Raw genomic sequence first — 27,836 nt, forward strand, 5'->3', positions numbered from 1 at the left:
TGGTCAATTGATCCATAATGACCCAAATACTAGCAAAACCACGGGAAGTGCGAGGTAAACCAATTACAAAATCCATGATGATTCATTCCCATTTCAAATAAAGAATGGTCAATCTTTGAGTCAAACAACCTGGTCATTGATGCTCGACATTTACCTTTCAACAACATAAGCAACGAGCTAAATATCTACCTCATCGCTCTTCATACCACTTAACCAATAATTCTGACTGAAATCTCTATACATCTTATTTATGTCGAGATGAATAGAATACCTAGAATTGTGATCCTTATACAAAATTAACTAAATCAAGTCATCACTTGAAACATAAATGTAGCCATCAAATCTCAAAAAACCCTCAGAATCTATGGTGTTCCTCTTAAACTCACCACTCAACACCTGATCACAAAGGAAGCGAAGCTACGATACTTAACCTGACTATTATTAATCTGTTCAAATAATGATGACCTCGCCTCAACTCTAACAAGAACACTCCTAGCGTATGAAATATGAAGGTGGACCATCGAATCAGCTAAGGAATAAATTTCAGTCCCAACGGCCATTAAGAAATTAAATTACAAACCAAGCTTCCCATACTTACTTCCTTCAAACTTAAAGAATTTTCCACCATATATTCCTTGCCTAGCTGATACAAGATCGAAACATCATAATGGATAAGCAACTCTATCCCTCTATGTTGTCTAGCATTAATCTACATCCAGGTCATAAGATGTTGAAAACAATGATGATCATTGAAAATTTCACAATACACACCAAAAAGATTATTCCTCCAAATCCTAAGTGCAAAAATTATCACCTCCTACTCAAAATCATGAGTAAGGTAACTGTTCTCATACACCTTAAGCTATCTGGAAGAATAAGAAATAAGACGACCCTAGTACATCATTACACAATATATACCAACACCTAATGCATCACACAACATAGTTAATCCCTCACTCTCAACAGAAGTAAAAGTGAGAAAGATGTTGACCTTTTCAAATCTCGTGTCACACTCCTTGGACCATCAGAAAGGAAACTTCTTTTGAGTTAATATGGTCATAGAAGCTGAAATAGTTTCAACACCCTCGACAAAGCATCTATAATAACTTGTCAAACCAACGAAGCTTCAAACCTTATTCTACTATATAGGTCTAGCCTAATCATGAATCGTCTCAATCTTGGTTAGGACTAACATAATCCTATCCTTTGACATAACGTGTCCAAGGTAAATCACTAACTCAAGAAAAAACTCACACTTAGATAACATGGCAAAAAGCACATTGTCTCTAAAAGTATGGAGCAGAATCCTCAAATGTAGGGCATGTGCCTGCCTCTGTTTCTCGAATACACAAAGAAGTCATCTTAGAACACAATGACAATAGAATCAAAATAAGTCCTGAATACTTGGTACATCAATTCTATGAACATGGCTGGAGCATTAGTAAACCCAGATGACATCACAAACAAATCACAATGCACATAACATGCCCTAAAAGCTTTTTGAGGGATATCTTCAGAGAATATCGTAAATTGATGGTAACCAAATCAAAAAACAAATAAAACACTGCTATACCCTGACGTTTTCAAAACAATCATCAATGTGAGGCATAGGATAATAGTTCTTTAGTGTCACCTTATAAAGTTTCCTATGATCAATACTCATAGACATGGAGTTATCATTTTTTTTACAAATAATACAGGTGCTCCCTAAGGGTACTCACTCAGTCTAATAACACCTTACAAAAGATCCTAAAGATTAGAATTTCACTCCTTTAGCTCGGCAGGAGCCTTACGATAAGGTGCTATAAGAATAGGTAGGGTGCCAGGCTTGAGGTTAATATAAAACTCAATATCATGAAAAGGAGAAATACCAGGTAGGTCGGTAAGGGACACATCTGAAAACTCACAAATAATAGGAAAAGAGTGAAACAAAGAACTTTCCACACTAGTATAACAAATATAAGAAATTAGCCTTGTAGAACGATAGCTTGTGGCTAACAGCTCCAAACCATAAGACTAGGGGTACACTGGCAATGTCTAAGGTAATGGTCTTTGAAAAATAATCCATGACTTCATGACAGTGGGATAACCAATCCATGCCTAGAATAACATCAAAATCTAGCATATCCAGGAAAATAAGATTAGCATAAGTATCAAGATCACTAATAGTCACAACAAATGATCTAAAAAATCAATTCCCTACCAAAAAATCACTCATTGAAGTAGATATGTGTAATGGCACAAATAATATGTCACAAGACAAGTCCAAACATTGTGCACAATATGCACAAATATAAGAATAAGTGGTTCCCAAATGAAATAATGCAATGGCTGACTTGAGGCACACAAAAATCATATCTTTAATTATGATATACAAAGTCTAAGCCATGGGTTTAGCAGAAACAACAATTACTGCACAACAAAGGTAATCTCACAAATATTGACCACAAAGTCCACATGTAAAATAGGAAACATTAGTTGAACCAAAATCAAAAGATCCAGTAGGCCCGGAGTAACCACCATGACTAGAATAACCAAAACATTAATTATTTGAAGACTGACCACTGCTCTTACCAAGGTGATTACTAACACTAGAATAACCTCTGTCAGTAATAAAAAAAGATCCCATAATAGGGAAAGTAGGCTGACTGTGAGGCTTATAGGATGCATGTAAGGATAGCTACTTTTAGAACTGCTATCTCTTGGTCATTAACTATAGTGGCTCCCACTGAATCTTCCATAAAACTTAGGCCTCTTATCAAGACCCTTACAGCTCTTATGGTCTATCCCTTATATCATTCGATCATGATCTAAAACCTATATTAACGGATCTACCCACAACAACTAAATTCTTAGTAGAAATATTAATGGGGAGCTCAACCCTCTAACAAAGAAAAAAACTCTCTCTCATACTTAGTAACTAAAATAAAAGTAACATGCTAGGTTTCTCGAGAAGATAAGCCGCATACTCTTCAACTGTCATCAAGTCTACTACAATCTATAGAATTGATCCCTTAAAGGATATCTAAGGATGTTAGACGTGTACATCTTTATGAACATCTTAATGAACTAATTCTATTAAAAAAGAATATCTAGCTAGACTAAAATCCATAACCTCTCCAGCAATGTTGAACAACGAAGTCCAACTAAAATATGTTATAATCCACACCACAGGTCTCAATAATGCCTAAATTTTGGAGTCAATCCTCAGAAACCATTGGGAACTCATATACATCCTCGTCCGGTGCACCAAAATACCTAGGAAGAGTCAATATCAAGAATCTATCAGTATCTTCTACTTTTTTAAAAGAAATAGCAAGATGGACACATTGGCTGAGCAACCACAAGTATAAATAACTCATATTTACTGGAGTAATTGAAAGCTTAAAATTCATGAATCATTAATAATAAAGCATACTGCATAAATCTTGTGAGCCATAACACTTAGTTCTAAAAGTTGTACTTTTACTCCTTTCACTTAGTTGTAAAGGTTATACTTTTACGCTTTCTGCTAGTGGAATATGTAGAATTTAAGGTAAGTCTATATTCAAATCATGCAGGCTAAGTGTAAAATGACCCACCTTTGTATCTATAAACTAAAAGCTAAAATCTCATGGCTAATAAATTCTGTAAAATAATATTTGAATAAAATCATGAGCCTTTGCACTTTATTTCTAAAAGTTGGTTTGTTATTCTATTCTGTTAGGATTACACTTTTCTATATGGAGGTTCTTCTGATCGACAAACACTATGTGAGCTATACAAATATCCAATATGTAGTTCCTTTATGAGAAAACCTCACGTTATAAAGACGTGTCATATTCTTGCCAAGGAGTCTAACCTAAGTAAAGTGATCACATCTGTAACTATCATCCATACAGAAAAAGGAATAATATGAATCTGTACCTATGTTGGCTCGTAGTTCTAGGGTAGTAGAATATGCTAAACCCACACTTCTCGCTCGTTAATAAAAACTAGTCCCTATAATATTTCGGCTCATTCTTTAGGAAATCAACTTTAAAAATTATCATAAGAGTTTACAATGAAAACCAATTATGCATCTATCTATTGTAAACTATAATCAAAACTAATCTATTTTTTGTAAACTGTAATAACACTATAAAGTGAATTTCATATCTTAACTGAGGAATAAAAGTTCAAATCTTTTATGAAAATCCGAATATAAGCTAGACATAGGGTGCTCAAAAGCAACATCTTTCTTGAATCATCAATATTCAAACTAGGGCTTAATACCCAAGCTTTAACTCATGTAAAATCATCATAAAGTTCATGCTAAATAATTAAAATCTTGATAATTCTATTCTAAATTGAGAAATTAGTATCATACACATAAATATATGAAATTAGACATACAATTCAACATCTAAAACACTTGTAATCACAAAATTTTCAAATAGTGGTGAGTGGGTATAAACGCTAAGCTGAAATTCATAAAAATCCATGTAAAAATAAACTTTAAATCTATTTTTTGGCACAAGGATGAAAGAATTATCCTTGTTGAAAACACCACTTACCTTAATTGAATAATAAATGAAAAAGCTTAAACTTGGAGTTCCTATTTGTGCTCTTGAAGATTGTTTCGTTTAGATGTTGAATTGGAAATCATGAATTTTTAGTTTTCTTGGAAAAAGAATGGTGGAATTTTGATTTCTTAAGGATTAATATTTGAATATTCTAGGGTTTCTTGGAGAGAAATTATGTGAATAGAATGCATATTATGCTTACAATAGGCTAGATTTTATGTTTTACAAGATTTGGGTCTTGGAGAAAAGACTAGATTGCCCTTTAATATTTAACTCTAAATTGGAAAATTTTTTTTTGGCACACCACAGCAAAGTTCCTCTATCGCAGTGGCTTATTGGAAAATGGACGACTATTATTTTGCCCTCTGGATTTTTCCAGTGATGCAACACGATTTCTGTTAAATTGGGAATTTTGACAAGATACGGGCAAATTGTAGTGAGCTACTGTAAAGGGACAAACAAGAACTAGAACTTCACCGCGATGCAGGCCATCATGGTGCTCTACTACTTTTATTAAAATTGGAATAACTCCTTAACAGAGCATTGAATTGAGGCAAAATTGGTATCGTTGAAAGATGATTCTATTATCTACATATTTGTGGTCTAGAGTTGGAAAATTCTATATGAATAAAGATTTATATGATTTTAAAGTTGTGCCCAGACACAATGGGAGCTAAACGGAACTAAGAAAAGTATAGGGTATTATGGGTGCATAGGTGTGGGAATTGGAATAGGGGTCAAGGTATTTCCCCCAAATTGATGTTTGAACTTAGAATTTGATTTTAATAATTGTGGTTCCTCAACCCATTTGTGAAATTGAATTTCAAAAACTGATTTGACTTACTTACCCACACTATTAAATTGCGTCAATGGTTAAATAATGATGATGGATTCTAAAGGCCTTGTTATCTTTGTTTTGATTTAATAAATAAAGGAGGGTCGAGGTATACCCCCAATTTGATTTGATAACTAATGGATATTGAGGCATTCCTCCAACATGATTTAAAGAACAAAGGGGGTCGAGGAATTCCCTCAAGTTAATTGAATTGTAATGGAATTAATATAAGCTTGAAAGCGTATGGCAGAGTGATACCTGTGGTGTGCCTTGTAGTCTAATTTCGTGGTGAATGAATGGGTTATGTGAAATATGTTTAAATTTAGGATTAATGGGGGTTATATAGCTAAACTATGAAGGTTTTTGTCTTGAAATACTTGTAATGGAAACTCATGTTTTCTAAGTGAGTGTAGGTCTTGATAACCATGTACATAGTTTACAGTATTGATATATATTTGTTTGTTTGATAGACGTTGGGTTGGGGCATTCAGTAGTCCTCCTTGATACCTCCAATTTAAAATGGATAACATGCAGTGGGCCTTTTCAGCTAGGGGATTTGAACCCATATAGCATGTTGGTGCCAGTTTATGATGGTTGAGATACAAAGTCCATGATAAAGTTTTACTTCATGCTATGCCTTGTAACCTATCTCGACATGATATGTGTATATATATGATTATGTGGATTACATTTTAATGACTTTTGAATTTTTGATCGAGGCACTATTTTATCCCTTTCTTGAGTAACATACAAGTGCGCAACCTACTAACCATCTCCAAACGCAGTATCCCCATACAATGTAGGTTCTAAAGGATGGTCTACTTTTTTTTGTAGCGTTAGGTGGATCGGCATTATTCTTCAGTTGTTTGCAATTAAGAGGTGAGCTTTTATTCTCCAGAATACTTGCTCATTCCATCAGTTTCATTTCCATAAATTTGACGTGAAGACTTCACATTTATAGTGTTATTGTTAGGGTCAAGGGCCCGAGTCAAATTTGTTTACGGATTAGTAGAGGCTCTCTGGATCTTATTATTTATTGGGTATTGATGTGAAAACTCTTACTTATCTTTATAACTTATTTCTTTCTATATTTTGTTATGCCTAAAACTCTACCGCTACTAGGAGTGTCATGTTCTATATTTCTAGGCAAAAGAGCTGGTCTTTGGTCCTCGTTAGACTTGACATATCGATCACAGCCAAGCTCTAGTTTGGGTCGTGACAAAGTCGGTATCAAATCCTTGATTTGGTGTCAAGGTGACCACAATGCCGTGCCAAGTAAAGTGTTTTTTACAGGTGTGTACTGCACCACACTAATAACTGTCATGACTGATATCAACAACACTCCCTAATTTCATATAAGTAGACATAGGCATGTAGTTTCCATACATCGAGCATAGTCAGACTAGATCTAGTAGACATATTAATATAATCAACCTTTGGCCTTGACATGTATCATATCTCTTGATAATCTCCTTCGGCGTTGTCGGGTATCATTATCATGACAAAATTTTCTGTCTTTTCCAAACATTAATAAATCATCATAATATCCTTCGGCCTTGCCGGGAATGAATGTCATCATAACAATATCCTTCGGCCTTGAAAGGTATCAATATCATCATCACACTATCCTCTTCCCATCCAAGGTATAAGTATCATCATAATATCCTTCGTCCTTTTTAGGTATTTACATATCATCATTGATGGTGGAAAAACCAATAGCATAAGTATTAATATGATTAAACATCATGATTTTATGTGTAATGAATAGGGTAGATTCCCATATAATCAATAAGCATGACTTCTAGATTCATTAACATTGTAACTATTAATGTCATCATTAAGAATGATTTCAAGCATCACAAATAGAATAATTATTAAGCGTGATCATAGGCATGACCAATAGTGTAGTCAATGTCCAAAATAATAGCCTAAGTAATGGCTGAATCAGTAATCTATTTAAATAATCCATAAGCTTTATGTACAAATGTCATCATCACCATAACTACAAACTGCCAAGCTTCTCAACACGGCATCAACGAATATTCCTATGTATTAAACAAGCCTATAGGGGTTGCAGGAGAACTAATCATCAATATTGACTTAAGATAGGTGCAAGAGCCAATTTCTAAATCCATAGAATATATTCTACGTAAAATTCTACCTTGGACAAGGGTAAGGTATCTACATCCGGTCCACTCATAGACGTATAGCGTACCCCAATTAGTCCTTAGGTAGAGATTCTACTCATGCATTTAAACTAAGTCCAAAGAATGCCAAGGAAACCTTAGAGAGTGTAAGAAACTATGGCTAAACTTAACCTAAGCATGATTAACAAGAGCATTTAACCTAATTTAGAGCAAAATATGGCATTTTCATGCTAAACTTGAGTTGTATCAATACGGCCTAAATGGTCCAAGTACTCCAAGTCTTGCATTTCATCAATCGATTACCTAAACCCATTCAGAATATAACATAATACAACAAAAATACTATGATATAACTCAATATAACAAGAAAAAAACCTAGGTTACCTCAGCTCTGAAGAAAGCTTAATGAAAAACAAACCCTTCATTTTTCCCCTCCAAGAAGCCTCCTCTAGATGCAAAGCTATCAAAAATGCATTTTACTCATCAATACGAGAACATATATATCCATATTGCACCATTGTGCTTTCAGTCCAAAAATCACCTCAAAAATCTCATGTTGGTCCCACATACAAAATCCATTTTTCATAACCAACCCAACATTCATAAAATATCAAGGTATCAATACCCTCAAAAAGTGTGAAAACCAAAAAAAATTGGGGATAAAATCAAACCATAGGTCTTCCGGGATTTGAGCAAATAATCAGGATATTTTACTGAAAAAAGGGTGAAATCTTAACTCATCTTTGAAGAAAATCACGAAAATAAGTGTTACTCAAGATTCCTAATCACCAACAAGATTCAATTTTAAGCTAACACACTTTTAGGGTTTTTAGCTCTCAAGGATGTGAAGGAGAATGGAAAAAATCGTGAAAAATTGGTAATTTTATAACCAACCCAAGTATTCATCAACCACTATCGTGATATGAGGCCTTACAATCACAACACCTCTTGTTTGTTATAAGAGTCACGATCATCGCCTAAAGAGGTCCAATTTTAGTGGTATTAGATTTGCTGATGCATCATATTTTCCATGTCAAATATGTGTCGATTGGGTGATCGAGATTCATTCAAAATCCCATACCGCAGATGAACTATGTAACTACACAAAATCCAATATTATGAACACGATGGCACACTTGAATTTGCAATTCGAGGTTGTTTTGATTCAAAATCCCATACCGTAGATGAACTATGTAACTACACCAAATACAATATTAATGAGCTTGGGTGCCTCGAGACCCGAACCAAAGCTAATCTATTTTCTGTAAACTGTGATAACACTATAAAGTGGATTTCATATCTTATGTGAGGAATAAAAGTTCAAGTCTTTTATGAAAAATCTGAATATAAGCTAGACATAGGGTGCTCAAAAGCAATATCTTCTTGAAACATCAATATTCAAACTAGGGCTTAATACCCAAGCTTTAACTCATGTCAAATCAACATAAAGTTTATGTTAAATAATTAAAATCTTGATAATTCTATTTTAAATTGAGAAATTAATATCATACACATAAATATATGAAATTAGATATACAATTCAACATCTAAAACACTTGTAATCTAAAGATTTTCAAATAGTGGTGAGTGGGTATAAACCCTAAACTGAAATTCATAAAATCCATGTAAAAATAAACTCTAAATCTATTTTTTGGCACAAGGATGAAAGAATTATCCTTGTTGAAAACACCACATACCTTAATTGAATAATAAATGAAAAAGCTTGAACTTAGAGTTCCTATTTGTGCTCTTGAAGATTGTTTCGTTTAGATGTTGAATTGGAAATCATGAATTTTTAGTTTTCTTGGAAAAAGAATGGTGGAATTTTAATTTCTTAAGGATTAATATTTGAATATTCTAGGGTTTCTTTGAAAGAAATTATGTGAATAGAATGCATATTATGCTTACAATAGGATAGATTTTATGTTTTACAAGATTTGGGTCTTGGAGAAAACACTAGATTGCCCTTTAATATTTAACTCTAAATTGGAAAATTTTTATTTGGCACAGCACAGCAAAGTTCCTCTATCGCAGTGGCTTATTGGAAAAGGGACGACTATTATTTGCCCTCTGGATTTTTCCAGTGATGCAACACGGTTTCTATTAAATTGGGAATTTTGACAAGATACGGGCAAATTGCAGTGAGCTACTGTAAAGGGACAAACAAGAACTAGAACTTCACCGCGATGCGGGCCATCACGGTGTTCTACTACTTTTATTAAAATTGGAATAACTCCTTAACCGAGTATTGAATTGAGGCATAATTGGTATCATTGAAAGCTGATTCTATTTTCTACACATTAGGGGTATAGAGTTGGAAAATTCTATATGAGTAAAGATTTATACCATTTAAAAGTTGTGCCTTTACACACTAGGAGCTAAATAGGACTAAGAAAAGTATAGGGTATGATAGGTGCATAGGTGTGGGAATTCGAATAGGGGTCGAGGTATTTCCCCCAAATTGATGTTTGAACTTAGAATTTGATTTTAATAATTGCAGTTCCTCAACCCATTTGTGAAACTGAATTTCAAAAACTAATTTGACTTACTTACCCACACTATTAAATTGCATCAATGGTTAAATAATGATGATGGATTCTAAAGGCCTTGTTATCTTTGTTTTGATTTAATAAATAAAGGAGGGTCGAGGTATACCCCCAATTTGATTTGATAACTAATGGATATTGAGGCATTCCTCCAACATGATTTAATGAACAAAGGGGGTCAAGGAATTCCCTCAAGTTAATTGAATTGTAATGGAATTAATATAAGCTTGAAAGCGTATGGTAGAGTGATACCTGTGGTGTGCCTTGTAGTCTAATTTCGTGGTGAATGAATGGGTTATGTGAAACTTGTTTAAATTTAGGATTAATGGGGGTTATATAGCTAAACTATGAAGGTTTTTGTCTTGAAATACTTGTAATGGAAACTCATGTTTTCTAAGTGAGTGGAGGTCTTGATAACCATGTACATAGTTTACACTATTGAAATATATTTGTTTGTTTGATAGACGTTGGGTTGGGGCATTCAGTATTCCTCCTTGATACCTCCAATTCAAAATGGATAACATGCAGTGGACCTTTTCAGCCAGGGGATTTGAACCCATATAGCATGGTGGTGCTAGTTTATGATGGTTGAGATACAAAGTCCATGATAAATTTTTACTTCATGCTATGTCTTGTAACCTATCTCGACCTGATATGTGTATATATATGATTATGTGGATTACATTTTAATGACTTTTGAATTTTTGATCGAGGCACTATTTTATCCCTTTCTTGAGTAACATGCAAGTGTGCAACCTACTAACCATCTCCAAACGCAGTATCCCCATGCAATGTAGGTTCTAAAGGATGGTCTACCTTTTTTTGTAGTGTTAGGTGGATTGGCATTATTCTTCAGTTGTTTGCAATTAAGAGGTGAGCTTTTATTCTCCAGAATACTTGCTCATTCCATCAGTTTTATTTCCATAATTTGACGTGAAGACTAGACATTTATAGTGTCATTGTCAGGGTCAAGGGCCCGAGTCAAATTTGTTTTCGGATTAGTAGAGGCTCTCTGGATCTTATTATTTATTGGGTATTGATGTGAAACCTCTTATTTATCTCTTTAACTTATTTCTTTCTATATTTTGTATGCCCAAAACTCTACCGCTACTAGGAGTGTCATGTTCTATATTTCTAGGCAAAAGAGCTGGTCTTTGGTCCTCATTAGACTTGAGATATCGATCACAGCCAAGCTCTAGTTTGGGTCGTGACAAAGTCGGTATCAAATCCTTGATTTGGTGTCAAGGTGACCACAATGCCGTGCCAAGTAAAGTCTTTTTTACAGGTGTGTACCGCACCCCACTTATAACTGTCATGACTGATAGCAACAACACTCCCTAATTTCATATAAGTAGACATAGGAATGTAGTTTCCATACATAGAGCATAGTCAGACTAGATCTAGTAGACATATTAATATAATTATCCTTTGGCCTTGACATGTATCATATATCTTCATAATATCCTCCGTCCTTGTCGGGTATCATTATCATGACAAAATCCTCTGTCTTTTCCAGACATCAATAAATCATCATAATATCCTTCGGCCTTGCCGGGAATGAATGTCATCATCACAATATCCTTCGGCCTTGAAAGGTATCAATGTCATCATCACACTATCCTCTGCCCATCGAAGGTATAAATGTCATAATAATATCCTTCGTCCTTTTTGGGTATTTATATATCATCATTGATGGTTGAAAAAACCAATAGCATAAGTATTAATACGATTAAACATCATGATTTTTTGTGTAATGAATAGGGTAGATTCCCATATAATCAATAAGCATGACTTCCAGATTCATTAACTTTGTAACTATTAATGTCATTAATAAGAATGATTTCTAGCATCACATATAGAATAATTATTAAGTGTGATGATAAGTATGACCAATAGTGTAGTCAATGTCCAAAATAATAGCCGAAGCCATGGCTGAATCAGTAATATAATTAGTAATCTATTTAAATAATCCATAAGTTGTAAGTCCAAATGTCATCATCACCATAACTATAAACTGCCAAGCTTCTCAACACGGCATCAACGAATATTCCTATGTATTAAACAAACCTATAGGGCTTGCAAGAGAACTAATCATCAATATTGACTTAATATAGGTGCAAGAGCCAATTTCTAAATCCCTTGAATATATTCTATGTAAAATTCTACCTTGGACAAGGGTAAGGTATCTACATCCGATCCACTCATAGACGTATAGCATACCCCAATTAGTCCTAAGATAGAGATTCTACTCAAGCATTTAAACTAAGTCCAAAGAATGCCAAGGAAACCTTAAAGAGTGTAAGAAACTATGGCTAAACTTACCCTAAGCATGATTAACAAGAGCATTTGACCTAATTTAGAGCAAAATATGGAATTTTCATGCTAAACATGAGTTGTATCAATATGGCCTAAATGGTCCACTACTCCAAGTCTTGCATTTCCTCAATCAAATAGCTAAACCCATTCAGAATATAACATAATACAACAAGAATACTATGAGATAACTCAATATAACAAGAAAAAAACCTAGTTTACCTCAACTCTGAAGAAAGCTTAATGAAAAACAAACCCTTCACTTTTCCCCTCCAAGAACCCTCCTCTAGATGCAAAGCTATCAAAAATGAAATTTACTCATCAATACAAGAATATATATATCCATATTGCACCATTGTGCCTTACGTCCAAAAATCACCTCAAAAAACCCATGTTGGTCCCACTTACAAAATCACGTTTTCATAACCAACCCAACATTCATAAAAGATCAAGATATCAATACCCTCAAAAAGTGTGAAAACAAAAAAAAATTGGGGATAAAATCAAACGATAGGGCTTTCGGGATTTGAGCAAATAATCAGGATATTTCACTGAGAAAAGGGTGAAATCTTAACCCAACTTTGAAGAAAATCACGAAAATAAGTGTTACTCAAGATTCCTAATCACCAACAAGATTCAATTTTAAGCTAACACACTTTTAGGGTTTTTAGCTCTCAAGGATGTGAAGGAGAATGGAAAAAATCGTGAAAAATCGGTAATTTTATAACCAACCCAGGTATTCATCAATCACTATCGTGATAGGAGGCGTTACGATCACAACACCTCTTGTTTGTTAGAAGAGTCACGATCATGGCCTAAAGAGGTGCAATTTTAGTGGTACTAGATTTGCTGATGCATCAGATTTTCCATGTCAAATATGTGTCGATTGGGTGCTCGAGATTCATTCAAAATACCATACCACAGATGAACTATGTTACTACACAAAATCCAATATTATGAACACGATGGCACACTTGAATTTGCAATTCGAGGTCATTTTGATTCAAAATCTCATACGACAGATGAACTATGTTACTACACCAAATACAATATTACGAACATGATGGTGCACATGAATTTTCAATTTGAGGTCGTTATGACCAGATATGGGTACCACACTCATATTTCATTTTCTTATCTTTTTTACCGATTAGTCAAAATGAGCTCGGGTGCCTCGAGACCTAAACCAAAGGATTACCTACCTTAAAGTCAATATTTCAGAGCTGCTCATGTAGTCATAATTCACATTTGAGGTAGTTTTCCTAATGTCTTTGCCCGATGTCCATATGGAACTAGTGGAGACTTCTAAAAAGGGAAATGACTCTAAAAACTAAATGAATTACCTGGTAAGAAAATTGTCAGTCCCAGCAAGTCATAACTGACTTAGAACAATAGTAGAAAAGAACTAACAATGCAAATAAGTGGAAATATGGAAAATGTGGTGAAGGGTCATTACAATATCCACTACCAAAGGAACTTTTATCCCCAAAAATCAAGGCTTAGGATATACCTGAAGTCTCAAACAGGTCAGGATACTTATTCCACATCTCACTTTAGATCACCCAAGTGCCTCTTCCACTAGAAATTCCCTCCACTAAACCTTCACTATAGGAATCTCTGTAGTGCGCAATCGCCGAATATTACTAGCAAATATGAGCATTGAATCCTCTACAATGGTCAAACGCTCATCCAACTGCGTTTACTAGGAAATAGAAGCATTAAAAATTGGATGAAAAACAGAAAAATCTAGAGGTAGGGCTAACTCATAAACCACTTCACGAACTGCGTGCTGAATCTCAAAAAGTCCAATATATCTAGGATTGAACTTGCCCTTCCTCCAAACATCATCAAACCCTTCATGGGAGATACACAAATGAATACACGATCACAAACTACAAATTTCAAAGAATGAAACCTATGGTCTACATAGGTTCTCTACCTACTCTAAGATCGTATCAGCCTATCTTGAATCGCCCTGACTCTATCCAATGACGCTTGAAGAAAATCTACACCATGAGGGCTAATCTCAGAAGTCTGAAGCTATCTAACAAAAGAATGACATCTCCTACCATTCAAATCCTCCAAAGGTACCATCTCAATAAATGAGTGATAGTTTTTATTATGTGGAAAATCTTCCAAGGCTAAGTGTTGCTCCCACTGGCCTCTAAAATCCATAACACAGGCTTAAAAAATATCCTCAAACACTAGAATAGTCCTCTCCGGCTGACCATCTGTCTACATATCAAAATCTGTTCTAAGATCCACCTGTGTACCCAAATCTTCCCGAAAAGCTCTCCAAAATATCTTAGTGAACATAAAACCACATTCTGAAATGATAGAACTGGGCATACCATACAAACAAACTATCTCATGAACATAGGTATAGGCTAATATCTTAGCACTGAAGGGCATCAAAATAGGAATAAAATTTAGGTAACTTGGTCAACCGATCCACAATGACTTAAATACAAGCAAAACCATAGAAAGAGCGAGGTAAACCAATTAAAAAATCCATCATGATTCATTCCCATCTCCAATTAAGAATTGGCAACCTCTGAGTCAAACATCCTGGTCGTTGATGCTCGACAGATACTTTTTGACAACATAGGTAATGAGCTAAATGTCTACCTCATTACTCTTCATACCACTCCACTAATTATTTTGTCTCAAATCTCTACACATTGTTGTTGTTTTGTCTTACCACAAAATCAATAATGTTGTCTCAAATTTTTATACCTTTTAGTTGTGTCAAGATAAATGGAATATATAGAGTTGTGAGCCTCATATAAAGTCTACTAAATCAAGGCATCACTTGAAACATAAATCTAGCCATCAAATCTTAAAACATCCTCAGATTCATTGGTGTTCCGCTTAAACTCACCACTTAAGACCTGATCATGATGGAAGAGAAGCTTACAATACTTAACCTGACTATCACTAATATGGTAAAATAATGAAGACCTTGGATCAACTCTCGCAAGATTACTCTTAGGGTCTTAAATTTGAAGGTGGACCATGGAGTTGTCTAAGGACTAAATTTTAGTGCCAATGACCTTCAAGAAAGTGAACTACAATCCAAGCTACCCATACTCACTTACTTCGTACTCAAGGAATTTTTTACCATATTTTATTTTCCTGGTTGATACATGATCGAAATATCATAATAAATAAGCAACTCCATCACTCTATGTTGTCTATCATTAAGATGCCTTTGGGTCATAATATAATGAAGACAATGATGACAAATGAAAATCTCACAAAGCACAACAAAATGATAATGCCTCCAAATCATAAGTGCAAAAACTATTGCTTCTACTCCAAATCGTGAGTAAGGTAATTGCACTCACGCACTTTACGCTATTAGGAAGCATAAAAAATAACACAACCCTAGTGCATCAATACACAATCTATACAAAAACCTAACGTAACACAATACATGGTGAATCCCTCACTCTCAATAGATGTGAAGTGAGAAAGACGTTGAGCTTTTCAAAGTTCGAGTTTCACTCTTTGGACCATCAGAAAGGAAACTTCTTTTGAGTTAATATGGTCACAAAAGCTGAAATTGTTTCAGAACCCTCGACAAAGCATCTATAGTAACTTGCCATACCAATGAATCTACAAACCTCATTCAAGCATATAGGTCTAGACTAATCATGAATTGCCTCAATCTTGGTTGGGTCTATCATAATCCCTTTTTTCCAGAATCCTCAAATACGGCGCATGCACCTGCCTCTCTACTTCTCAAATACACAAAGATGTCATCAAAGAACACAATGATAAAGGAATCTAAATGAGGCCTGAATATTCGGTACATCAAATCCATGAACATGGTAGGAAAATTAGTAAACCTAAATGACATCACCAAGAACTTAGAATGCCCATAATAGGTCCTAAATGCTTTATGAGGGATATATTCAGACCAAATCCTCAATTGATGATAAGAAGATCAAAAAACAAATATATCACTATTGTATCCTAATGCTGTCAAAAAAATCATCAATGTGAGGCATAGGATAACAGTTCTTCAACGTCAGCTTATTAAGTTGCCTATGATCAATACACATACACATGGAGTCACCATTCCTTTTTACAAACAATACAGGTGCTACCCAAGGGTACTCACTCGTTATAGTAAACACCTTACCAAGAAGATAGTAAACATGAGAATTACACTCATTTAGCTCGGCAGGAGCCTTACAGTAAGGTACTATAAGAATAGTTCGAGTGCCAAGCTTGAGGTCAATAGAAAACTCAATATAATGGATAGGGGAAATACCAGGTAGGTCAATAAAGGACACATTTGGAAACTCACAACCAATAGGAATAGAGTTAAGCAACGAACTTTCCTTACTAGTATAAAAAATATAATAGACAAGACGAGTAGAACGAAGGCTTATGGCTAACAGCTCCTAGCCACATAACTAGGGGTACGCCAGGAATGGGTAAGGTAATAGTCTTCGAAAAACAATCCATAACCACATGATAGTGGGATAACCAATCCATGCCTAGAATAACATCAAAATCTACCATATCTAGGAAAATAAGATTAACATAAGTATCAAGATCAATAACAGTCACAACAAATGATTTGAAAAATCAATCCTTTACTAAAAAATAACTCAATGGAGTAGCTACGTGTAATGGAACAAATAATAAGTCAAAAGAAAACTCCAACAAAAGTGCATAATATGTATAAATATAAGAATAAGTGGTTCCCGAATAAAATAAAGCAATGGCTGATTTGAGGCACAATGAAATCATGTCTGTAACTACGATATCAAAAGTTTCAACCATCGATTTAGTAGATATTGCATATAAGTGACCACACCTGCCACTTGGCTGGGCCTCTAACTGTCCTCTTATCTACCTTTCCTGAAAACATCATTGAGTACCCCAAAAATAACCTATGTGCCTATGATAACCACCTCTAGCTGAGCGATGAACTTCTCTAATAGAGGAAGCACCCTAAGCTGAAATATTTATGACTCCACCTTAAAGAAAATCTCATAAATAGTCACCAAAATATCAATAAGTAAAATAGAAAATACGAGCTGAACCAGAATCAAAAGATCCAGCTAACACGGAGTAACCACTACGACTAGAATAACCAAAAAATAAACCACTTGAAGACTGACCACTACACTTACCAAGGCGATTACTAACACTAGACTAACCACCATGAGCAATCTAAAGTGCTACCATAATAGTGAAACTAAGCTAACTCTGAGGCTTATAGAATGGACGTAGGGATACCTACTCTTAGAACTTCCATCTCTTTTTCACGAACTATAGTGGCTCCCACTGAATCTGCCCTAAAACCTATGCCTCCTATTAAGATCCTCACAATTCTTTTGGTGTATCTCCTATATCACCCGATCATGATCTAAAACCTTAGTAATAGATCTACCCAAAATAACTAAACTATGAGTAGACATATAAATGGGGAGCTCAACCCTCTAACAAAGCAGAAAACTCTTTCATACTCAAAAACAAAAATGGAAGCCGCATGCTAGGTTACTCGAGAAAATAAGCCTCACACTCTTGAACTGTCATAGCATGTACTACAATCTAGAGAATTGATCCCTCAAAGGATCTCTAAGGCTGTGAGATATTCTTACATCTCCACGAACATCTTAAAGAACTATTTCTATGAAAAAAATAATATCCAGCTAGTCTAGAATCCATAAACCTCTCCACCAATGTTGAATAGCCAAGTCCAACTGAAATATAGTTTAATCCACACTATGGATCTTAACAATTCCCAAATAATGGAGTTGATCCTTAGAAGCCATCGGGAACTTATATGCATCCTAGCCCAGTGCACCTAAAAATCTATGAACAGTCAATCTCAAGGATCTACTAGTATCTTTTACTCCTTGAAAGAAATAGCAGGATGGACACAATGGCTGAGATACGATCGATGCAAAAGAAACCTCAAATTGATGAGTCACAACTACAGGTTGTGCCTCTGCCATAGTACCAATCTGATCAATTGACTGTGGACCATCAGACGGTGCACCACCAACTAAACCCAAAAGTTTAACCAATGTACCCTTGAGCACTGAAGAAAAATCAAAACCTTGTGAAGCATGGGTTGGTCCGTAGCCTACCACTAGCTGGGGAGAAAAAATCTCTAGCTCATAAGTAGGAATAATCTATGAGGAAGGCATCCTATTCTTGCCCCTAGCTGGGAACATATCACACATTAGCACATAACCTCTAGGTTATCTACAAATAAGAGTAAGATCCATAGGTTTAATCGTGCAACCCTTATCTTTTATAGTGTTATAACATCCTGGCCATCAACAAAATAGGAAAGTCAAAGGAATACTTTTACTAACGAACTCAAAATCTTAGCATGATATGAGTGAAAGAAGTGAAGAACTCCTTAGAATGTCCCATACCCTCCCAAGGATTGGAAACAAACATCATTATTTTGATAAGCGGGACAATACTAGAGATTCTCATGTACAAATAATACAAGTGAAACCTAAGCTCTGAGACAAATTTTTCACGACCCAATTGATATGTCATGATGGCGACTAATAATTACTACCAATAGTCAAGCCAAGCCCTAACATAGGTGAATTTCAAGAACATAATTTATAAATAACAAAGTTTGTAGATAATCTAAAAAGTCAATACAAGATACCAATCCAATTGCCTCGTAGAACTAGTACAGGAGAATCTAATGACAATAATAAAACTCAAATGTTCAAAGATAGTCAATACATTTATCTCAAAATAAAAGACTAAAAAGAAAGATAGTGGAAAATAGGCGACTCAAATTGCAACAGCTCACCCTGTCAATGAAAAGAAATCATCACATGTGATGTGTTTTAATGCACGTGCAAGTCATGATGGTACAAGTTATATAGTTACTATGATAGTCGGATATCATACCCACAAGGAATATGTAACTAGTTATTCATCCAACTTAAGTTTTCCACAAGAATGAATTAAGTGTTTTAAATATCAAGATAATTTTGATGTTTTAAGTAAAAATATGATTAATAAAGTAGTAACAACATATAAGAAGGATTGTAAACAATAATAAATAGTATTCTAGGGTTGAGAAACTCTTAACAATCTTACAAATCTCTATTCTTAGTGTAGTTTAGTAGATTATTGGGTTGTTGATTCTCAGGTTTTATAGTATGAATAATGTGTCCCGACCTCTAATCTTGTATCTAACTTGACATTGTAACTATATCGCTGAGCAGTGATGCAATAATCTATTTAGATGTATAAGGATATCATTCTGCAATTGAACCAATCAAGGCTTCTAGGTATATCCCTATTGTAGATACTAATTCAAATATCGTATTTTATAAAAGAATAAGAACCTTGTTCCTTAATGTCTCAGTTCTAACCTATGATTCTTCTCTCGGGTTAATATAGGAATTCAAATTTATCTTAATGGTGGCCAATCATCAAAATAGTAAGAACAAGAGATTAAGAATAATACATACAATAATTCTACAATAAACTACAATATAGAATGCAACAGTGATATCATGTCTTTGGCCTCAAACCCAAAACAAGGGTGTTTAACCACTAATGTTTAAATTTACCATAAAAATGAATAATTAAACATACCACAAAGCAATCTTGGATTAATAAAGCTCAAAGAAACATAAGAGAAGTATTAAAGGATGTTTTTACCCTTGTTGTACATTAAAAGTAGTCTCAATTATGCCCAAGTGCTCCCTTTATAGTAGGATAATTTTTGCCTAGTGGGGGACCAGGATTGCGCCACAAGGGTCACTACCAGGAAAAGAGATCACGAGTTGAGGGGAACTCCTAGGAACTAGAGTTTATTATATGAGAGATATTATAAGGATCTAGGAGTCGCACCATGAGCTTATCGCGATACCCTACTAGGATTTACTTTTTCTCCATATTTTGATTCAGTTTATTATTTCTTTCATTGCTTCAAATTTCAAGTGGATGCTTTTCAAGCTCATTCCACTACTTCTTAAGTTCATGCAGTTAATTCTAGAGCATCAATCATCACTTGTTTCACGTCATGCATCCAATTTTATCCAATTTCATCAAAAATCCACCCTGCCTCACTAATCATGTCCATTATCTAAATCATGTAATTGATTTTCAAACACAATAAGAATACATATTTTATCTCATAAAACAAGTATTGTTATGGATGAATATTTGTGCTTGGACATATAAATATGCCCAAGATCAGCGTGAACAACAGTCAATGACGATCCCTAGTACTAGGATCTACTCTAAAAAAGTATAGAAGTTTAGTATGAGTACCAAAACAATAGGTACTCACTAGGAATCATTGGATTATTAAGCTAAATAATGATATAAGTATGATAAAATATAAGATAACATAACTAAGTCAAGGTACAGAAATGAACCTGAATAATCTCCAACATTGCTAAACGTAATAAGTAAGTAAACTGGAATAATAATATAACATAAGGAATCAGCACATGCCAATCACTTCTCAAACTTAACAAGTAAACAATTTGGAATAATAGAGTAACATAAATCTTTGTTAACATTATCAACCACAAACTACAAAAGTTTTTCCCATATGCTAATTGGTGAAGAAAACAAATGAACTAGTCACAACAACCTATATGACTGGAGGGTACACTTGAGACATGAATAAAGCAGTAGACCAATATTATAAATAACTTTTATCCTTATTTAATCATTATCCCACTATTATTATCAAATAATCAATTACGATATTTCATAATCTACTAGCATTTGACATTATACCCACACTCTATAATGCTGCCATCATTTAACAAAATCATCATCGATACTCTCTAGTTATAGGTTTATGAGCTAATAATCTCTGATTAACTAATCCATTGAATTACTAGTTATCATATAACCTTTAGTCATGTTTTAACCACCATTATCTATATATCGATTAATCATCATATATCAAATTACCATTATTTATCAACTAACACTATTTATCAAGTAACATCATTTATTAACTAAACATAATTTACCAACTATTCCTCATATATCAAATATTAATTATTAGTCACTTAACAATATCTACAATTATTTCATATTTAGCTCTAATCGCCAACTATACCCTTTTGTAAGCATTTAACACTTACAGACTATAACTGCCATCACTAATATTAACAATATTACCAAAGTTCATATAAGTCGAAATAAACATATAGTTACCACATATAGGACATAACCATACTCAAAACAGTAGATGTACACATAAGAACATCAATATAATCAATCTCTATCCTTATCAGGATCAATGTCTCATCATAATATCATACGGCCTTGTCGGGTATCAATATCATCACAATATCCTCCAGCCTTGACTGGCGTAAATATATCATCATTACATCCTCCGGCCTTGTCAGGTATCAATGTCATCATCACAATATCCTCCATCCTTTCCAGATATCAATGTCACCATCACAATATCTTTAGGCCTTGTCGGGTATCAATATTATTCCAATATCCTTCGGCCTTGCCAAGTTTTAATATATCATCATAGAAGGTGGCAAAACCAATACCATAAGCATTCATACAATCAAACACCACGAATTCAAGTATATGTAATTTCTAACTTCAATAAGAATAATTTCTAGCATGATTACTAGAATAATTATTAACTGTGATCATAAGAATGAACAATTGAATAGACAATGGCCCTAATAATAGCCAAAGCAATGGCTTAATCTACAACATAATCAATAATCTTGTTACATCATCCATAAGAATTACATCCAAATGTCATCATCACCATAATTATTAATTATAAAGCTTCTCAATTTGGCAAAAACAAACATTCCTAAGTATTCAACAAACAAATAGGGGTTTCAAGATAACTAATCATCAATCTTGACTTCAGATAGGTCCAAGACCCCACATCAAAATCCCCAGACTATATTATATTTCAAATTCTACCCAGACTAGGCTAAGGAATCTAAATCCCCCCTTAGATCTATAGAAATCACCAATTAGCCCAAACGTAGAGATTCTACTCAAGCATTTTAACTTAGTCCAGTGGAAGCCAAGGCAACCTTTATTAGTGTAGCCAAAGAAGGACAAACTTACCCTAAGCATGATTAAATTAAGCCGTTTACTTAATTTAGAGAAAACAAAGGTATTCTCATGAAAAACATTAGTAATGTAGTCTAATGCACTAAGGTTCAAGGAAATAAGAAATGTATTTATACTCCACAGTTTAAATATGGCCTAAACGGTCCAACTACCCCAAGTCTTACATTAATTCATTCCAATACCTAAACCCATCCTTAATCTAAAATAATATAATAAGAATACTATGATATAGCTCAATCCAACAAGTAATAAACCTAGCCTACCTCAATGCCAAAGAAAGCTCAATGAATGCTAAGCCATTGGTTTTCCCTTCTAAGAAGCTTTCTTAAGATGTTAAGATATCAAAAACACATTCTAGTCATTAATAGGCAAATATCTATACTTATATTGCACTATTGTGCTTCAGGTCAAAAAATAACCTCGAAAACCCCATATGTGGCCCACTTACAAAAATTGTGTTTTCAAAATCAACCCAATAATCACACAATCTCAGGTAAAAATTACCCTTAAAATGGGTGAAAAGAAAGCTAAATTAGGGCTAAAATAAAGCCTTAAGGTTTTTGGGGTTTAGAGAAAACATTCAATATAGTTCACTAAGAAAAGGGTAAATTCTTACAACAAATTTGATGAAAATCACAAAAATTTTTGTTACTCAAGCTTTCCAATCACCAGTGAGCTTCAATTTTAATCTAACACACTATTTATGGTTATTAGCTCTCAAAGAGGCGATGAAGATCGGCAAAAATCATGGAAAATGGGTCATTTTATATCCAACCCAGAAACTCAACAATCATTATAGCAATATGAGGCCTTGCAATTACGGTACCTCTTATCAATCAGATGAGTGGCAATTGCAACACCCCTTTATCATTGCAACATCTTTGCTTGCCACAGAGTAATGTTCATAGCTCAAAGAGATGCGATAGTGGTGGTACCATATTTGTTAATGCACTAGATTTTCCAAGTCCAAAATTGGCCCTATTGGGTGCTTAAAATTTGTTTTAAACCCCATATATGAAAAAAACTATGTTACTATACCAAGTTCTATGCTCCTGATACGATAGAAGACTCATATTTTCTATCTAAGGTTGTTTCTAATAAATAGGAGTCCCAGACTCATATTTCATTTTTTAAAGTTTTTGACCAATAGTCGAAATGAGCTTTGTGCCTTGAGACATGAACCTAAGGTTTACCTCGCCTGAAATTTATATTCCAAAGCTACTGGCGTAATTAGAATTTATATTTGAGGTTGTTTACTGATGTTTTTGTCCACTGATCATTTGAAACTAGTGTAGACTTCTAGACAAGAAAATGCTCTAATAACCAAATAATCTGTTGGTAACCAAACTTTTAGTCCCAACAAGTTATAAATGACTTGGGGCAGCTGTAAAAAAGCTAAAATAGTAAAAATGAAAAAAAAATAGAAAATGACTTGAAGGGTCATTACATAGGTATTATCGCTCGACTAAGCAAAATCATAATATAAATATAATTTAATGAGAGATAATAAGCTAAGTTAGGGGAATAGGTAAAATATGGAATATTGTTTTGAATACTGAAAGTAAATAGCCAAATAAATAACGTCAAGCAAACACAACTAGAACTAACCTAAGTAGGCCTATATTAGGCAAAGAGATGCTAACAAAAGTGAATAATCAAACTAGAGCACTTATAACCCAGTGGATACAATCAAGTGGGACTAATAATCGAAAATATCTCGAGCATCCAAATCTCAAAAACATAACTATGACCTTCATAACTAACCCTTCAATACAAGACTCAAACTATAAATAGTGTCTCTTAAGTGTAACTTGAACCAAAAACAACATAATTGATATCAAAGGTTAACCGAATGGAGTATCATCTTAGATGTTGGACTTTAACCGGTCTTAATGTAATAATTTTATGGACTCAACCCATTCTTAACATCGCGTAAGTACATTACTAGTGATAACACCCGACTTACATGTCAATTTAAGTGAGAAGCGGTCATTTTCAATATAATACCTAACTTGGAGTCTGAGTCGAATCCATGAAGAACAATGTGAGTGACGATTAAATAAGTTTGAAAGTAAAGTTAGTTTCTAAATTCAAATATATGATATAAATATTTTGGGAGATTTTGAATGTTTTCAAAAGTTTAAAACAATTACTATGCTTCTAAAGGACTACTTTGAGACTAAGAATAATTAGAGAGTAATCAATTAGGAACGGATCTTGGGGCTATAAATTGATACTCCAAGTTCCCAAGAGATAAGATAAAAAGTGAAGATGAACGATAGGATTAAAATGGTGAAAAAGAAGCTAAAAACTCTTATTTGAGCCCCAACTCCACATTTTCCAAAAATAACAAAAATTCCTTTAAACTTTTCTACTCTACAGTGATCGCCACTTCTTTACTATGTTCACGACTCCCATGATTGTGGTAGTCATACCGCTATCGGCCTCCGATTAACTTGTTGACTGGTTGCGATCACGACCCTCAAGCCACGTTTGCGGTAACTAAGTGTCAATTGTAAGACTTGATTTCAATCATTTGAAATTTTTCTCTCTTATTTAACCATTTTTTTTACTTGGATATCTTGCTCATCTTCTCTTTTCAACTTTTCCTAGTCAAATGAGGATTAAGCAAAAGATGAACATAAAAAATCAATGAAAAAGCATGGTAATTTGGGCTTAAAAGGTGCTAGAAAATCCTTAAATTATTGACTTATCAACACCCCTAAACTTAAACTAATGCTTGTCCTCAATCAACTAAGAGCAATTCAATGAGATAGGGTATTCAACTCAAATACACCCTAAAGAAAGCTATGCTAAAGGAATAAGCTAACAAAGCCTTATAATGACTTTCAAACATGTCATGGCAGCAAGTGAATAAAAAATTTTCAATAAGTACACCCTTGTGAAGCAAGGATGCAATTTTGTTTTGCTTCAACCTTCCAAATCAACAAAGCATCTTAAGAGGGACACAAAATCTTCAAAGATTGTCTCAATCTTCACATTGAAACTTACTTAACCCATTACCTAAATGGAGAGTAAGACTTCACCATCTACCCCAAATTATCGGTACTGCTCACAAGAAAGAGTTAGCTCCACACACACAAGCGGACATTGAAATTTCTAAAGGAGCACAAATAATGAAGTAATTAACACTTACTCTCACAATGAAATTCAAGTATAATGAGTAGAAATATAGGCTTACCATTTGTGTTTTTCATCACTAATGTAGACTTACCTAGTTTAGAATCACTAAGGTCTTGCGGGTCAAGATGAAGCTTTAAGGTGCGTTAAGAAATATACATGGATCAAGTGACTAAAATACCTCATTCAATTAAATTCCTCAACCCCTTCTACCCCAAAAATTTCAAACTGTCCACCTTATTGTTCTTAAAATCATTTCACATATTTCACTACCTTTCTTATTGGCAATTAAAAAACTATTCAAAGCCACCATTTTTTTCTTCATTTCTTTGGCTTTTTCAAGAGACTTTCTAACTTTAGGCGTTTCTTAACCCCCTCATTTTCATCCTTTCTCATCACATTCTATGGGATAGGCTATATAACTTCACCATTATGTATGTCTCTTGTTTTGGCTCATCTTAGCACATTACATTAACCCCCCCTCTCCCCAAACATAGAGTTTGAACCACCCTTATATTATTCTCTTGACTACACAAACTCCCTTAAAAATAGGCTTTCACCCATATTTCATTACTTTAAACCATTTGATGCATCAAAGAAGGTTAAGTACGAAAAGGAGTATTTTAAAAGAGGTTAGGTACTTTAGCATGGTTATCATTACAAATAAAATAAGCATAAAGGCTCAAAGGGGCAAAGTAGGGAATGATGTTAAGGTGGGAATTTGGCTATGCGATGGTTCAAAAATGGCCTCGGGTCATTCACCAAAACAAGCTTGTCAAGAATTTTTCTTTGAACACACTCGGGCAAGTTCTACACTACACATGTGTACAAGAATTATTCAAAAATCTCACCACACATGGCATAATACTTATAAATAAAAAAGTTATCTACTAACCAATTTGAGAAATTTGAGCTTAATAAATTACTCCGAGTAAAGAGCTCATCATTGTAAAGAGAGAGCCAAAAATTAAATTTATTGGTCTCATTAAAATGAAAGCTCAAAAACATCCTTCATTATTTTCACAAAAAAACTATAATTTTTTGTTTTTTATCAAAATTATTTCATTTCTAGCCAGTAACATTTTGAAAGCATTTTTGAAGTTTTGCGTCTTTCTAAGAAATTAAAGAAAAACTTAGGAGAATGTAAGGAAACATTATCATTAAACTTCATGGGATTATTTTCTCACAACTTCACATATAGCCCATTTAGATCATAAAACCCTTATAACACCAATAGAAACACAAACAACCCTATACCCTTAAGAATAGCGTCACCCAATCTATATAGGTCAAGAAAAGAGTTCACGTCTCTCTTACCATGGGCGCAATATTCCACAACAATTTTAACTAAAGACTGTTGTTATTCCACATTGAAGACCAATTGGACTCAAAGCTATTCTCCAAAAATGAACAAATAACACCCAATGAAAGTTCATATAAACCTTTATAAAAATAGAAGGCATTTTTTTATAGATATTTTAACAAACATATTGTGTCCAGGAAAAGTAAGAGCTTGAATAAATAGAATAACAACATATGTGAAGAAGCCCAATGCATGAATTAATCACCAAATACACCACTTGTAAGTATACAAACCCAATCAAATCACCCACCACTCAATTAAAGAAACAAACCTTAAGTGGGTGTTTCATCAAACACATGGTGTGCCCTAGTGTGTGGAAACAACAATTTTGAAATTTATCATTTGAGACAAGGCAAAAAATAAAAAATAATCATCTAAACAACCACATTATACCAAATTAAGCTCAAATGAATTAAATTTAAATGAAAAGAAACCATGAAATATGATCATCATTTGTATTTTAAAGATCATACCTTGTAATCTTACTTAACAAAGGAAAGTGATGAAAAGAAATTCCAATATACATTTCTAGGTTTCATTCTTGAGTTACCCATTCTAACTTGTTCTATGACCTATAAAATCACAAAACCAAGCTAAAAATTGAATCAATACATTAGAAAATATCAAGAAAAATTTCTAGGGTTGCTTCCCAAGCAGCGCCTTAGCTAAAGTGGAGGCACAACATCTTTTGTAATACTTCTTACTAACCATATCTCAATTCATATCTTAGTTTCATGCTTAAGGGACTTCAGGCTTGAAATTTTCAGTAAGTGTTGGGGACGTAGCCATTTTCAAGTCCCCTAAACTTTGATGATTTGCATTCTGGTCTTTCCGACCCTGAGACATTAGTTTTGGAGT

The sequence above is a fragment of the Capsicum annuum genome, chromosome 12 (assembly GCF_002878395.1).
Source record: "Capsicum annuum cultivar UCD-10X-F1 chromosome 12, UCD10Xv1.1, whole genome shotgun sequence".
Classification (NCBI taxonomy): domain Eukaryota; kingdom Viridiplantae; phylum Streptophyta; class Magnoliopsida; order Solanales; family Solanaceae; genus Capsicum; species Capsicum annuum.